The sequence below is a fragment of the Schistocerca gregaria genome, chromosome 4 (assembly GCF_023897955.1).
Source record: "Schistocerca gregaria isolate iqSchGreg1 chromosome 4, iqSchGreg1.2, whole genome shotgun sequence".
In the NCBI taxonomy this organism is placed as follows: Eukaryota; Metazoa; Arthropoda; class Insecta; order Orthoptera; family Acrididae; genus Schistocerca; species Schistocerca gregaria.
This window is the reverse complement of record NC_064923.1, coordinates 631,543,591-631,558,614: the sequence shown is the minus strand read 5'-3', so window position 1 is coordinate 631,558,614 and position 15,024 is coordinate 631,543,591.

Below are 15,024 nucleotides of genomic sequence, written 5' to 3'. Positions count from 1 at the left end.
TCCATGTTGTTGTATTCCATAGGATGACCGGTGTCAACGCAATGTTCTGCAATACCGGATTTGCTCGGCTGTTGTAAGCGTGTGTGACGCTTATGTTCAATACACCGGTGTTCCACAGTCCTGATGTCTGATCAATATATGACATGCCACAACTGCAAGGAATACGATACACAACAGCCTTACGCAAACCAAGATAATCTTTTACGGACGCCAACAGCGCCTTAATCTTAGAAGGTGGTCGAAAAACACATTTCACATGATATTTCAGCAAAATACGGCCAATACTGTTGGAAATGCTTCATGCGTAAGGCAAAAAGGCAGTAGACGTAGGTGCCTCTTCGTTGCTATCGTCACTCACCCGTTGCATAGAAGGCTGTTAGCGCAACGCACATTTGATGTGCCTCTCACTATAACCATTCCGACGAAAGGTGACTTCGAGATGTTATAGCTCAGCTGCCAAACTTTCAGGGTCTGAGGTAACGTGGGCCCTGTGAACCAAGGTACGAAGTACTCCTTCACGCTGAGCTGGATGGTGACAATATTAGGTCGCAGATACAAGTCTGTGTCAGAAGGCTTCCTAGAAACAGAATATCCCAACATACCATCAGTCTTCCTTCTGACCAACACGTCAAGGAAGAAATTATAATTAAATGGACACCCTAGCTGCAAACAGGCGTTGATATACTTCATTGGGGACATGTTGAATATGTGTGCCCAGACCGGGATTCGAATCCGAGATCTCCTGCTTACATGGCAGACACTCTATCCATCTGAGCCACCAAGGGCACAGAGGATAGTGCGCCTGCAGGGACTTATCCCTTAAACGCTCCCCGTGGGACCCACATTCCCAACATGTCCTCACCACCACATTCGTAGTGCGCCTAATAGATATTTTTGCCCATCATAATCATTACTCGTGGCAGATTAATATACCAAGTCCCGTACGAGTCCGGGCATAGCGTGTGCGTTCGCACAAGATGATCAATGGCCGGGAAGCCTTATTTTAACTGTGTACGACGGTAGTATCTGTTCCCGAAAGAACAGTTACCGTTGATGACCATACAGCTTTTCTAGAAATGAGATGATAATCAAATGGACACCCTAGCTCCAAACAGGTGTTGATATACTTCATTGGGGACATGTTGAAAATGTGTGCCTCGACCAGCGCAAACATCTATTAGGCGCACTTCGAATGCAGCGATGTGGACATGTTGGGAATGTGGGTCTCACGGGGAGCGTGCAAGGGATAAGTCCCCGCATTATTCTCTGTGTACTCTGTGGCTCACATGGATAGAGCGTGTGCCATGTAAGCAGGGGATCCCGGGTTCGAGTCCATTCGGGGCACACGTTTTCAACATGTCCCCCAATGAAGTATATCAACGCCTGTTTGCAGCTAGGGTGTCCATTTAATTATCATTTCACTTCTAGCAAAGCTGCATGGTCATCAACGGTTAACTCTTCTTTCAGGAACAGATACTACCGTCATATATACATCAAGAAAGCGAAGGCATCCGTTCTTTTCCACCTCCATAGTGAAATGAATATTTGGGTGGAATGAATTCAGGTGATCCAAAAACCGGTTTGTATTCTCACTACCATGAGGCCAAACAACAAAAGTATCGTCTACATATTGAAAAAACACGCAGGTTTCAGGTCGCTGACTGCAACGCACGTTCCTCAAAGTCCTCCATAAACAAATTGGCCACAAGAGGTGACAACGGGCTTCCCATTGCAGCTCCATCAGTCTGTTCGTAATACTTACCATTGAATAAAAAGTAAGTCGAAGTCAGCACATGTCGAAAGTGGGTCTCTGAAAGTATGGAAAAAGCTGTAGATGAATTTGTAACAGGTGAAATAACGATAACAAAAGGTGTTAGAATCAATGTAATTAGGGCTATTTTTAAATCTTAACATATTATTTTAAACGTCGGGCAGCCGCGGCAAAAATTTTGCGTGATGAATGATACCTTTCCCACTGAGACCATAGTAATAACTTGGGATCAAGCTTGGCTCTAAGCGCCCATTTTCATGAGACAGGTCATTCAATTTGTAGATGCTGAACTTTCAAAACAAGGCTATTACACTCTATATTTTAGAAATGGTTGAAATTTACCATCCACTACAAAAGTTCCCCGAAATTACTCTTAACGTTTAACCGAGCTGCTCCTCAAAAATTTACTGTCCAGTTCTCATTTTCTACGTACATAATATTTAGTCTATCCATACACCTAACTCCTGCAACCCTACAGGTTGTTGAGGTTCTTGTTTTCCTAAGATTCTGGTATTTTTATTTGATGTAAGGGGGCAATAAAAAAAGTGCATACTGATTTGCGTGCTCAACAATACGGATACGCAATACGCATGGTTGTTCTAAAGATAGAGCAATATAGCCTGCTAAATATGTTATTGCATAGGCCTCTCACAGTTATATCATCTTGTATTTTATAAAATTTTCATCGTTTTTAATACGAATGCCTTTAATAAATGAAAAGATCCTAGTCACCATATAGCACATAACAGTAAGTAAAATGACGCACTGTAAAACCTAACCACGCTCTTCTAACATAAATAGTATCTGTTTGGTCCGAGAGTCGCTCTAGCGCAAACTCGTACACGTGGATCGTAATACTGACCCAGCAACATAGTTTACACTGACACCGTACACACTTTACTACAGTCTCTAGCGTGGTAGGACATTCAAGCTCTACTATACCTGTCTGTCGACACCTTAATGTGGTGTTTTTAGCCAGCTCACATAATGGTACGGTGTAGGTGTTCTGCGGTCCCAAGCGTTTTAATCATGGCCTTCCGCTTTTAGAGTGCTATGTGCTTTTAAGGTGACGATGAACAATGGGATTTGCTTCTAATCTTTGTCACGTCATAACTGTTTAAAAATCCTCTGACTATACAGCTTCCATTGATATACGGCTTTTATGGTAGTACAGATCTTTTTCCGAGCCATCTTAATTTTGAAGATTCATCTCTATTGTTGCGCAAACGGTACTGACATTTTAAAGAATTTTTAACAGCCAGTCCGAAAAATTTTATTCACCATGACTGTTAAATGTTTCGATCAACGCAGTCGGTAGATAAAATTATTGATATATCGTAGGCAGAGTTGTAAAACTGCCGAAGGCTACTGTAAACTGCTAGTAGCTTTGGGCGGTTAAGGTCGTGCCTGTGTTACCTATATGTAGGGTGTGTTGCGTAGCGATTTTTTTTTTTTTTACGTGGGCGATCAGTGTCTTACAAGATTCCCCTAAAGGCCGGAGGTGAGAAACCGTCTAGAAACTGAGTCGGGATATTTAAAAGGCCGTGCAACCTACGGTAAATTTTTTCTACAGTTATCCTCGTGCATGTTTCTTAAGAATAAATAGAATTCATAGTAAAACTGACCAACGGGCTTGCAACGATGGTAACACAGGCTCTTGTCCGATCACGGAAGTCAAGTAATTTCGGGTTCGACCAATACGTAGTGGGAAGACAGCCCCGGAAAAACCGGATGCCGTTGCTTTCAAGGAAACGTAAGTTCCCCAAGTGTCATTCCGTTGGTATATTTGCACCAGGCCATCGTGCCATAAGACTTTTTCTTATAGTAAAACTGAAACTGTCCTTAATTAAGATTTCATTAGAAAATTATTGATTAGTAATGGGAAACCGAACGATGTTGTAGTAAAAAAAATAAAACAATACAGATTTATCATATAGCACTAGAAAATTATTCAACAAAATTTTTTCAAAAAATTTCTTCAACAAAAAGGTAAAATGAAAAACCTCAAAGCAAAAATATATCAAACATTGCTACAGTATAACACTTTCTGGTAGAGCACTTGCCCGCGACAGGCAAAGGTCCCGAGTTCGAGTCTCGGTCCGGCACACAGTTTTAATCCGCCAGGAAGTTTCATATCAGCGCACACCCCGCTGCAGAGTGAAAATCTCATTCTGGAATAGGGTTCAGTACTTTGTTGAACTTATATAAAACCTGTGTCTGTTATTCATAAACAACTTTGAATTTATCAATAATAACATTAAATTTTTGCCTTTGATCATGGTGAAGGACGTCCTATTGAGTACAAGATAATAACACACACACACACACACACACACACACACACACACACACACACACACACACACATATATATATATATATATATATATATATTGTGTGTGTGCATGGAAAGTGTACTTGCATCAAAAGTAATTGGTTTAATAACAAAAAAATTACGCTAGCAGCTATTTTTTTAGCACTTATCAAATGCGATTTATATTCTGTAAGGATATAAAATACACAATGAACTAACAATGAAAGCCGTGCAGCTGTGAAAAAAAAGACATCGTCGGCTCGTATTTTCTTTATTATACAAGTACTTATGTAGGTTCTTCTCTTACTAATTCTACCAATACTAGGAGTAACCCTACCACTTAATACGTCATTCATGTTGCGCACCCAAACGACGGAACTGTTGTTATGATAGAGCGCAAGTGTAAGTTTAGGTCTTTGTGTGGGACTACAGCTGCCTACATAACAGGCACTGCCTGCCAATGTGCCCTTGCTCACGGATGGTAGCAGTACTGCAGACAAAACATATAAATCATGACAAGCTACACCTTGTCCAAAACGCGCTGGTCTGTTTTGAAGTGGAACTCCATTCATCATACAGGAATCTCGTCGAGCCAGCTTCACCACAAGAGCACCAGCCTTGAGACCAGTGGCGCGTCCAACCCGTACAACAGTCTCATGAGTGGAAGCACTTCCCATCCGAACATCGAACAGGTATCACTCCACTGGGCGTATATTGAGGACGGCACCCAGCTGTTCTCCACCTGTTCAGTCAGCTGAGTCAGTTTAGCGATCCTGAAGCAGAGCAACCAGCAGGATCCACACCACACGGTTCCGGCAGCAGCTCGACCTGAAGGACCTTACTGCAGCTGCCACAAGCAGCCGGCCGTCGCTCAAGGAGCTTCACCTCCTCCAACTTGGCCTCCTGTGGACACGGTGATACAAGTACTTTTTACTGGAACTTAGACTATCACCGGGGCTTAATGGAGTTTGTTACTATACTATCGAACGCACTTCGTCACACATCCTGAATAGCAGCCTATGCCAGTCGAACGTCAGATATTTTATCACTATGGTAAACTTTCTCCGTGACCCGTCATAATGATTTCTTCAGCCGAATTGATAATCATTCAAGTGTCTTGATGGACAGAGAGTAAATACTCTTGTTTATCAATCATTACTCTGCATTTAAGTCCAGTTAGCGCACTAAATCAATGCTGACCAAGGTGTTTTTGTATGGGATAACAATAAATACTAATTGCCTATGACCTGAAAGAATTAGTTATTGATTGATTCCAAGGCGGAGAATGCTGCAAACATAGAAAATATTACAAGATCATAAACAGTCAAGCAAAATCTTATAACTGCCTAGTAAATGTTTCACTTAATTGCCCAGTGCCTTGCATATACGTGGCCTACCAAACCATGCTCTTCTACCATTTACAAAGCACCCAAAAAAGTGTCTGAGTGGAACTTAACCTTGGAGCTGGTTTGCTCGGACACAGTGGTCACTGAGTGGAAAGTCACTAAGCTTCTTCCATAATTTATTTTGACGCCAAAGTAAACAGTACACACGTCGGTACTTGAGGACAGAAAAAGATATACATAATTAAAAACATTTGTTTCTAGTGAAACAAAGCATAAACATTATTGATTCCAGAGCTGTGCAATTAATGCGCTTGAGTTGGAGTGGGGGAAGAGAGGGGAGAGGAAGAAGACAATTTCAGTTAAATCTGTGCTTGTATTAAATTTCTTGACTCAAGTTAATTCTGTGCGATTTTAAGTCCATTAATTCCAGACAGCTGTCTCAATTCTATTTCCTCGTAACCTTGCAAATTATTTTTTCCAGAATCAGTTGTCTTAAACGGTCACGGCTGACCAGTAAAACTGTTTAAAAATTAAATGGAGAAGTAACTTAGCATTGAATAAGTGGTCGCTACTAGCCAATACTGAGTAGATTAAATAATAGAAGGTATAATTTACTGAGAGAACGTCCGTGACCAAGAAGCAGCGTCAGTACACAATTACATAAATTTTATCATGCAAATATTATTAAGCAGTAAAAACAGTTGGATTAAATACTGAAGGAAAATAATACAGCCTTAACAAAGCGGCCGTGACTGTCTAATAAAAATGTTGGATTACATATTCAAAGCAATTAACACTTCATGAAGCATCTGGTCATTACTGCACAGCAGCTAAGTTACTTACACAATGGGAGGCGTGATTTTTCTGAGAGTACCTCCACGAAAAACTGGTAGTATTGCTTTCGCAATGACGCTCGTAACTAACCTGTAAAAGTAAACAGATTTAATATTTAAAAGCAAAATAACACAGCATTAAGCAAGTGGGCGTCATCAGTCAAGAGTTAAACCAATTACGCTATTTCATGAGTAATTCGACTGAGAGAACAGTTAAATACAATCTTTGTAAAAAACAAACATGGTCTTAACAAAGAGGCCGTTTTTTAACCAATGACTAAGTCATCGTATTTTAGAAGTGGGAGATGACAAACGTCAGGGTATTTAAACTTACTGAGACTTAATTAAGCCAGAAAAACGGCCAAAATAAGTCAAGGGAGTCCAGAAACATTTAGAAAAAACACATTTATTCAACCTCCAACAGCACTGCTGTGCATAAGAAAGGGAAAACCACGAATAAGTACAGGCGTGGCTTCGGAGAATCCTTGTAAATGTCACGCAGCTATGGCCGGACTGCAGTACTTAAGGGACCGACTGGCACATCAGATAGCAGGTGCGGGCAATGTTGCTATTTAGCAAACGATTCTGCGTGGCAGGATTATGACACCGTCCCGAGGAGAGAAGACACGGCCTGGCGGGCCCTGTGTACAAGTGTGAAGTTATCAGGGCAGCAGAGGGCACAGCCGTGCTGTGAGGAACCCATATGGTACAGTTGCAACAGCGCCTAGTGACCTATGTGTAGGGGCCGAAGTGAGCCGGGGACACTGACTCCATTTGCTACCTCAAGAAGAAAAAAGGGAAAAGTATAAACAAACGAACCCAGAGGCTCAAGTCAGGCAATCGTATTGCATTCTGACAGCGTCTAGGACAGGAGATAATGACGACTGTTAAAGTTGTAGGCTAACCACGACGACCTTCTGGTGATGGATATCGGAGTCCAACAAGCCATTTGAAACTACCACAAACGTCTGCTGAGCAGGCGCACCACAGATGGTGGCGGGGCAGGCCATACGTTCGGAGCTGCAACGGAGCGAGAGGGCTGCTGGCAGCCGCTAAATGAGCGACATCGTCCGGCAGACTGCAGGGTACCGTCTGCAGGGGCGTGACCGGGGGCCAACTCGCGGCCTCCTGGGTGCAGAGCTGTCTGCGGCGACTGACCGAGCTGCCCTAGGCGGACGGCGGGAGCTGGCAAAGCTGGATTACAGGACGCCGACAAAGTACCAATACCGCGTGGTGCCTTCACAAGGATAAGCGAAAGACCGGCCGTTGGTCTTCGATCCAGAAAAGCGAGTGAATCTTTGGCCGGTGTTTTTTGTATGTATCAGCCGCTCTCTCTCAAACCACACCTTGGTTGTTCTGAGACATTGCAACCCATGAGTACGGGTGATTGTAACAATCTGGTGCGCGAAGTGGTCTGAGCCGTGGCTGGCTCATGTTATGCATTGGATTAAACCTTGGTTGCTATTCTGTGTTTAGTCTCTCGCGGTTATCGCGATTATGCTGTTATGCTCTCTCTCCGCGAGTGGCACCAGCGGTGTGTATCGATATTACCACCTTTTACTATATTTGGCCTAGCTCTTATACACTCCTGGAAATGGAAAAAAGAACACATTGACACCGGTGTGTCAGACCCATCATACTTGCTCCGGACACTGCGAGAGGGCTGTACAAGCAATGATCACACGCACGGCACAGCGGAAACACCAGGAACCGCGGTGTTGGCCGTCGAATAGTGCTAGCTGCGCAGCATTTGTGCACCGCCGCCGTCAGTGTCAGCCAGTTTGCCGTGGCATACGGAGCTCCATCGCAGTCTTTAAGACTGGTAGCATGCCGCGACAGCGTGGACGTGAACCGTATGTGCAGTTAACGGACTTTGAGCGAGGGCGTATAGTGGGCATGCGGGAGGTCGGGTGGACGTACCGCCGAATTGCTCAACACGTTGGGCGTGAGGTCTCCACAGTACATCGATGTTGTCGCCAGTGGTCGGCGGAACGTGCACGTGCCCGTCGACCTGGGACCGGACCGCAACGACGCACGGATGCACGCCAAGACCGTAGGATCCTACGCAGTGCCGTAGGGGACCGCACCGCCACTTCCCAGCAAATTAGGGACACTGTTGCTCCTGGGGTATCGGCGAGGACCATTCGCAACCGTCTCCATGAAGCTGGGCTACGGTCCCGCACACCGTTAGGCCGTCTTCCGCTCACGCCCCAACATCGTGCAGCCCGCCTCCAGTGGTGTCGCGACAGGCGTGAATGGAGGGACGAATGGAGACGTGTCGTCTTCAGCGATGAGAGTCGCTTCTGCCTTGATGCCAATGATGGTCGTATGCGTGTTTGGCGCCGTGCAGGTGAGCGCCACAATCAGGACTGCATACGACCGAGGCACACAGGGCCAACACCCGGCATCATGGTGTGGGGAGCGATCTCCTACACTGGCCGTACACCTCTGGTGATCGTCGAGGGGACACTGAATAGTGCACGGTACATCCGAACCGTCATCGAACCCATCGTTCTACCATTCGTAGACCGGCAAGGGAACTTGCTGTTCCAACAGGACAATGCACGTCCGCATGTATCCCGTGCCACCCAACGTGCTCTAGAAGGTGTAAGTCAACTACCCTGGCCAGCAAGATCTCCGGATCTGTCCCCCATTGAGCATGTTTGGGACTGGATGAAGCGTCGTCTCACGCGGTCTGCACGTCCAGCACGAACGCTGGTCCAACTGAGGCGCCAGGTGGAAATGGCATGGCAAGCCGTTCCACAGGACTACATCCAGCATCTCTACGATCGTCTCCATGGAAGAATAGCAGCCTCCATTGCTGCGAAAGGTGGATATACACTGTACTAGTGCCGACATTGTGCATGCTCTGTTGCCTGTGTCTATGTGCCTGTGGTTCTGTCAGTGTGATCATGTGATGTATCTGACCCCAGGAATGTGTCAATAAAGTTTCCCCTTCCTGGGACAATGAATTCACGGTGTTCTTATTTCAATTTCCAGGAGTGTAGTTGCCGGCTGTGCTGTGTGTGACCAGGTGGTCGGTTGGCGTGGAGCAGCGAGGAAATCTCCACTGCGCGTCGTTTGGCCGGGGCCACTGGCAGCTTCTAAGCGCGGTCGCAGTGTGGGGTGCTGTTGCCATTGCTACGAGGTCTGTGGCATCACCGATCCTGGCCACGAAAGTTGAGTTTTGACTTAATCTACTAGCAACTCACTACTGTTTACATTGTGTTGTTGGGATTCCTTGTCAGCTGTTGGGACATTACCGTGAGCCACAATGTGTGTTTTCAAGCTGGCAGATTTTAGCCACCCTCCGGTGGAGTTGAACTGTACTTGGTTATTTTGAATTGAAGTGCACCAGCTCAATCTTCTGCCTTGTGTCCGATAACGTTCCGGTTACCTGCCCTGGCCGTTGACGTAAATTCAGGGAGTATATTTTCCTCGTCGTGTTGTCGCTGTCCAGCATGGGTGTAGTTTGATAGCTCCATGTATGATTGGTTGTGGGCGCCAATAACTTGTGCGTTGTTCCATTGAACTCTCTGTTGCGCCGTGCTAAGGTGAAGTGGAAGTTATCTTGTCGGTGGGTCCATTGACTGTCTGCCGGTTGGGTTGTCGTAGGGTCGAGAATGGTTGGGCCGACTGCCTGACTTACTTAAGTGAGCGTTAGTGTTTGAATTCTAGGCCGAACCTCGGAAACTTCTGAGCTCCGTTGGGTGTGCTGCCTTTTCTTATTCGTTCTTGTTGTTGGTATTTTTTTGGCTTCTAGCAGATGTTTAAATTAAGGTCGTTTTGCCCTTAAGGTCTAAGATTGTTTGGGCCTTCAGCCTAATTTAAAGAACTTTTTAAAAATTTAATTTTGTTGAGTCTTAAGTGATGGGCCTTCAGCCGATTTTAAATTAAAGTTGTTTTGCTCTTAAGGTGTCAGATAGTTTGGGCCTTCAGCCTAATTAAAGAACTCTTTTAAGATAAGGCCTTTTGCCTTTTCAAAATTCTGATATTAAGTTATTGGGTTCCAGCAGATTTTAAATTAAAGTCGTCTTGTCCTTAAGGCATGAGAGTGTATGGCGTATTCAGCCGGTTATTAAGTTCCAAAAGTTAATGGTTTTTCTTTTAAATTTTCTTCGCTCTTGCAATTGGTCAAATAAATAAAGTTGTATGTTCGAGTGTAACTGAAAGCCGCTTATTTTGGCCCCTTTCCACAATTTAAACTACCTGTCCTGTCCTGCGGGTTTAGCAGGACGTACCATGGTCGTTTCGCTATCCCACACAACAAGTTAGAGTCGGAAAGTGTTCGTCCACGTCTACATCATCTACATCACACTCCTCAAGCCACCTAATTGTGTATGGTGGAGGGTACTTTCGGTACCACTGTCTGATCCCTCCAACCCTGTTCCACTCGCAAATAGTGCGTGGGAAGAATGACTGTCGGTAAGCCTCTGTATTAGCTGTAACTTCTCGAATTTCCTCCTCGTGTGCAGTACGCGAGATGTGTGTGGGATGAAGTAATATATTGTCCGACTCCTCCTGAACAGTGCTGTCCCGAAATTTCAACAGTAAATCTCTCCGTGACGCACAACACTTCTCTTGTAACGTCTGACAGTGGAGTTGGTTTAGCATCTCCGAAGCGCTATCTCTCCAGCTAAACGATCCTGTGACGAAACGCGCCGCTCTTCGTTGGATCTTCTCTATTTCCTCTTACAGTTCTACCGGATAAGGATCCCAGATATATGACCAAAAGAGTCGGGTGAATAAGCGCCTTATAAGCCTCTTCTTTCATGGATGAGCTACATTTCCTTACGATTCTTACGACTAATCTGAGTCTGGCTCTGCTTTTCCCACTATGTGTTCCATGTGGTCATTCCACTTAAGGTCGCTCTGGTTAGAACACCTAGATATTTTACGGCAGACGCTGTCTCCAGCTGTTTGTCTTCAATAGTGTAGCTGTACAGTAGTGGATTTCTTTTCTTACGTTTGCGCAATATGTTACATTTATTTACGTTCAGGGTCAACTGCCAGAGTCTGCGCTATTCATCAATTCTGTGCAGGTCGTTCTGCAAATTCTTCCTATCTGCTAGCGTTGCTACTTTGTTGTAGACAACTGCGAATAGCCATAAAGGTGCATCCGACGCTTTCTACTAGATCATATATATTGTAAACAGCGACGGTCCTATCACACTTTCCTCTGGTAGACCGGATATTACCTTTACATCTGTCGATTTAGTTCTGTTAAGAACGACGTGTAGGGCTCTATCTCCAAGCAATATATATATATATATATATATATATATATATATATATATATATATATATATATATATTGTAAACAGCGACGGTCCTATCACACTTTCCTCTGGTAGACCGGATATTACCTTTACATCTGTCGATTTAGTTCTGTTAAGAACGACGTGTAGGGCTCTATCTCCAAGCAAGTCTTGAATCCAATCGCAAGTCTGCTCCGATACTCCGTAACCTTGTTTCGTTAAACTTCAACGCGGGACGGTGTCAAATCAAGCAACACGACATCAACCTGAGCGCCGTTGCCCACTGCACTGTGGATCTCATGGAGGAACGGAGCGAGCTGTTTCACAGGATCTCTGTTTGGGGAATACATGTTGAATTTTATAGAGGAGATACTCATTTTCCAAAAACTTCATAATTCTTGAGCATAAAACATGTTCCATAATTTTAGAACAGATTGACGTCAACGATATAGATCTATGATTGTGAGGATTTGGCCTACGGCCACACTACGTCCTGGTGAGAGCTGGTTTTGGTGAGTGGTGAGTGAGGCAGTGGCACTTGGTGTCGGTTGGATGGTACCAGCTCAGCACAATGTAGTGCAGTGAGTCTAACTTTTATTTATACTATTTTTGATGCTAGCTGTCGTTGTCAGAGTTAGTTATGTAAGCTAGGGTATATGATGCTTACAGCAACTTCTGTTGATCGATAGGAACTCATAGACTTATCTTTGTCTAGAAGTAATGGTGGACGTGATGATTTAGTACCAGTGGGGTGTACACTTTGCAATTTGTTTGGGCACGAGTTGCCGTGTACCAGAGCTGTAGCAGCTGTTGGTTTTGTATTTAGGCGTACTGGTCATCCGCGTAGTAGTTCTGCAAAGTGTAAATGGGTGATGGTTCGACAGAGTGATAAGTTCGAGGTTTTTTGTTGGGTTAAATGGGAGATGTTTGCTTTTGTTTTTTAATCAACTGAATTAAAGTGGAAGTAAAGGACGCAAAATTGTGGAAACAAGTGCTACTACCTCAGATGCAGTCGCTGCTTTAATTCAGCAAGTGCACGCATTTACAGAGCAGTTTGAGAGCATGAAGGATAGAAATTTCTGAATTAATCGTGAGTGAAAGAGAGTCACGATCAGAAACTGTCAGAGACACGGGAAAGTAAGTCTGGATTGAGATCGCATTGATTAACCCGTTCTCGAGCAAGGCAATGAAGGTAGTAACAGTTTTCGTTAAGGATGTTGTGGACGCTGAGGAAGCACATGGGTGGTCATATGAAGTAACCTTGTACATCACTAATATGCGTACAGCTCCTAGGATTATAACACAAAGATGAGGTGGGTATGGCTACAAAGCAGAGAGTGGACCACCAAGTTTCCAGATCTGAAGTCTAGTGTTATAGATGTGGTCGGGTAGGGCATGTAAAGAAGCAGTGTACGCGGCCAGAATGCCACGTCAATGGCATAGTGGGCTTCTGAACATTCGACTGTCAGGGTAGGAAGGGTGGAAAGCACCGGCAAGGGAAGCAGCAGTTAAACGCAGACTGGATTACTACATCTGTCGGAAGACAGTCCTGATAGACCGTAACACGACACAAATAATTGCACAGATGGAATGCAGCTTAGTGGGCTTGGTGAATGACCGAAAAGAGATTTTTGGCAGAGACAGGTACGTATGTTGTAAGTAGGCCGTTTAGGTTCTCATGTTGGTAACGCCACGTAGTGCTCTGTATGAAAATCAGTGGCTGCGCTTTGTGCAATCTGTGGCTGGTTTGCATTGTTGTTGGACATTGTAGTGTTGGGCAGTTGACTGTTACCAGCACGTAGCGTTGCGCAGTTGGAGGTGAACCGCCAGCAGTGCTGGATGTGGGGAGAAAAATAGCGGAGTTTTGAAGTTTGTAAGACTGGATGTCATGAACTGCTATATATATTATGACTTTTGAACACTATTAAGGTAAATACATTGTTTGTTCTCTATCAAAAGCTTTCATTTGTTAACAATGCCCATCATTGGTTAGTGCCTTTAGTAGTTTGAATCTTTTATTTAGCTGGCAGTAGTGGCGTTTGCTGTATTGCAGTAGTTCGAGTAACGAAGATTTTTGTGAGATAAGTGATTTGTGAAACGTATAGGTTAATGTTAGTCAGGGCCATTCTTCTGTAGGGATTTTTGAAAGTCATATTGCGTTGCGCCAAAAATATAGTGTGTCAGTTTAAGCACAGTCATGTATAATTGTTCTAAGCTGACGTCTCATATATCGACCCTTAGCCGAGGATACCTCACTGGAATCTTCTGATTTTTTTATTGTAGTTCGTGTAATTAGTGTAGCTATTGTTTATTGCTAGCGCGTAATTGTAGACAGAATCTCCTTTGTACTTGCAGTCTTTCATTGTTGTACAGTAAAACAGTTGTGGCATGCATGTAGATTTGCACTAAGTATTTCGCAGATGCGCTTGAAATTAACTAGATATTATTTTCAGTGCTATGTTAATGTGTTTTCTTATTTTTGCTCTTCAAATTGTGCATTTGTGTGTTATCGTGTGAAATATTGTGACAATTATGGCGTGTGTAAAACGTAATACTAGGTTCCAAAGTAAACTGAGAAATGACAGTGAAGACGGAAGTAGTGTGTTAGCGCCGCTGAGTAATGAATTATCTAATGTTCAAAGAAGTAATTTGGTAACTGTGCATACGGAAATGGAGCGGGCTGCAAATGATGGCGTAGACAGTGAAACAAGTAGTGATCAGGGAAGCATTATCGATCGATCGGTCGGCAACAGCTCGCCTCAGGAATCCGAAATGACAGGGCACAATCTTGCAAATACTGTAGATTCAGGTTTTGCGTCCTCACCGGTTTCTCAAATAAGTCAAGACACATTTTCTGCTTTTCAAAATGCGAATATTGCCGGTTCAAATGCACTGCGGAATAACACTGAGGAACATATTTCAGACACCAGTGCATTGTTATTACAGTTTATGCAACAAATGGGACAAAGGCTACAATAGTTAGACACACTGCAACACCACCAGAGATAAACACAGCAACAGTTAGACACAATGGAACAAAATCTTCGGAGGTTAGACACCACACTTGAACAAACACGTGAAGATTTGACTACTGAGTTACATAACATTGAATCGAAATGTCAAAAAGTCTGTAATGACGTAAAAACACAAATTTGTGAGCATTTTCAACCAATTTTTTAGCGGCATGAAAATGCATTACAGAATGACGAAGCAGCCATAAAAGAACTACAAACTATTGTTCGTGCAAATCATGAGACCTTGCAAGCTAAAATTGACTCCGTTGCATCTCCCGATTCGGTTACGCAACTTGCAAAAACTCAGGAAAAGTTAAAGGACTCAGTAGATACGATTTAAACGCAAAAGGACACTCTGAAACTTGGTTCAGAAAAACACACAGAGGAAATAATTTCACTATCGTATAAAGTAGCCGAACTTTCAGATCAGTTCACTAACTTATCTACAAAGGTAGATGATGATCTGAATGACACAAGAACTTTAGCCT